Here is a 2,881-nt window from a genome sequence, read left to right on the forward strand (position 1 = left end):
CCAGGGAGGTTGTGGAGTCTCCTTCTCTAGAGATATTCAAGTCTCGCCTGGACGCCTACCTGTGCGACCTGGTGTAGGGACCTGCTTTGGCAGGGGGTTGGTCTCGATGATCTCTAGAGGTCCCTTCCAACCCCTACAATTCTGTGATTCTGTGATTCTGTGAAACCTATTCTGCAGAGGCACCTGGGGAACTGAGGATGGTCGGGATGGGGGATGCCCACTTCACCAAGCCGGTACCCATTTCCACTCCCTCTCCTCTCTCAAATTGCCTTGCTCTGCTTAGCAACAGCAGGGCAGAGGGTCCACCACTGTCTGGTGGATATCACCTTGATGCCTTTCTGGGAGAGAGTTACTCTCTTTTTGCCACTGTCCTACACCCCCCAATTCTTCACCACTGTTGCTAGGAGAAGGAGAGGACAGAGGGTTCATGGCAGCAGGAACACTATCTGCCTGCTGGTTCCCCTCTGTCACCTGTTTGCAAGGAGGCAGGGGGTGACATGCTCTGTCTGGAGCCTTAGCTGGCTCCCAAGATGTCAGGGCAGATAGGGTTTGGCTCCATCAGTCAATCTCCCTCTCACACTCCTTTATACTCCTCAGCCTCTCCACTTCCTCCTTCAGGTCAACCACAAGGCTGAGTAAGTCATTTAGCTGGCCGCATCTCACACGAGCATTGCAAAGGCCAGGCTCTAGCACTCACTACAGCCAGAGACCTGCATGCTGGCATCTCGTTTCAGGATCTCAGTCTAAGACTCCACCTTTTCCTAGCAGTAGCCTTTCTTCGGGGGGCAGCCACGGCAAACCAGCAGACTCGCCAACACTATTCAGTTAGCCTTAATAGGTGTGACAGATCAACCCTGCCCTACTGCCAGTAGTGCTGGCACTGCCCTCACCCCATTACCAGCCTGTTAACAGGTGCCTCTGCACTTACCACTCTCTTGACAGTGACAACTCTCCTCACTGTGTAGTGGCACGAATGGGTGGCTTACGTTACACCTCCTCTGAACAGCCCACGTGATTCACACACTCCTCTCTGTCCCTGAGGCTTTTTCTAGGCAGGGGGTGTGGATGCAGAGCCGTTGCCTTGGCAACGCCCACTTCATGCCAGCCGCTCTCGTGAGAGCTGCCGGGCTGCTCTGTTATCTCGGGGCTCCCTAGGTAAAGGAACCGACCAAAACTCGCCTGTACCTCTCGGTCAGTCGCTGCGGTTCTGGCTGCTGCCCCAAAGCAACGAACCTCGATAACATATAAGCATATATATTTACACATATGTGAAATTATTTCACATGAAAAATCATGTAATTTCTTACTTAAAAATACTTAAAATTCCGTTTGGAAGCCACATATATTTCAGTAGTAGTTATAGCTTAAAGAATAGTCATGCCATTTTGTCAGCAGTGCTGAAGACAGTGTCAAATTTGTCTTGTAACTGTAAATATCCAGCAAAATGAGACTCATATCTAAGTTCAAAAAATTTCTGAGGATTTCTTTTCCTGTCTTCATATTATAGATTATCCTGACAGTTTTCTTCATGTCACCTGAAGGAAGTATCTCACAATCTCAGATTGCAAAAGCTATAGTATGGGAGCAGATGAACTGTCTATTTTGTGTTTTCCTGTGTTTTGAATTAATCACTCACTGAGTGAATGACTCACTCAGTGACTCACTAAGTCTTCTTTTAATATTCTTCTATTTTTTAATAAAAAATAGCCATAATTATATGTATTCAGCTTTGAAAACTCAAATTATACGTAAGTTTTTTTTGGATTAAACATTCAGTCTTTAAAAAATATTTTTATACTCTGAAGTAGTATTTTTGTCATACACACAAAAATAGATTTAAAAGAAAAAAGAAAAAAAAAGTGAACCATAATTCATCCAATTATCTCACACCTGTAGATTAATGACTTACTAAAAGTAGTAATCATTTCTATCAGATTTCCATAACATATGCACAGGTATCTTCTGGTGAAAGAATATGCTTGCAGCAGAAGGTATTGTGTGCATAAAAACAAAATAAGAAAAACAACAGAAAAAGAGCACTCAACAAACCACTTCGTATTTATAGACAAAATATTTCTTCTTCTCAATGAAGAAGACACTGCGAAGGAGACTTAGTCTTGTTGATCAAATTGTAGCTACCACGTATATGATTTATATTCAGTAAAGAGATAATATTATTCTGTTTATATTTCATAAACAGATAGTAATATTCCAATTGTATTCTCAAAAAGCAGCAAATATACGAGAAATAAATGGTTCTATCAGCATTAATCGACTTTATAACAAACCCTTGGCTTAAGAATTTGAATTACATAATATGAATGGAAGTCTATTTATTCTATCTTATGAATTCTTAAGAAGCCACTTACTGTTACAGATTTTACCAAACAACAGATCATGTCACAGTAGCTCTTCATTTGATTTCAACTTTATATGATCAGTTTGTTGTTTACTATGTTTCCTTTCTATTCCTTTCCTTTCCTTTTCATTCTGCATCAGGCTGCTAACAAATAGGAAAGGGAAAACTAGTCTAGACATTAACCTTTAAGAAAACAAATTCACGTACTACGAAGAACTGTCTGATGTTGTGATAGAACTGTTAAATAATATTTAAAATAATGTTTGCTATAACATATTTCCTGCAGATTTAAAGTACTATGCTATTTAACATGTTCTGAAATAATGATAGGCCTGGCTGTATTCATAAAACCAGAGAAAAGTTGTCTGAAGGGGACGTTTGGAGGTCATCTGGCACAAATTCATGCTGGAGACCTGACAGCAATGGTTTGTCTAGTCTGGTCTTGAAAACAGGGTAAATAAACATGATAAATCACTGAAAACATGCTCATTAATGACCAGGGAAAGGGATCCAATAAATAGA

The sequence above is a fragment of the Meleagris gallopavo genome, chromosome 1 (assembly GCF_000146605.3).
Source record: "Meleagris gallopavo isolate NT-WF06-2002-E0010 breed Aviagen turkey brand Nicholas breeding stock chromosome 1, Turkey_5.1, whole genome shotgun sequence".
Taxonomy (NCBI): Eukaryota; Metazoa; Chordata; class Aves; order Galliformes; family Phasianidae; genus Meleagris; species Meleagris gallopavo.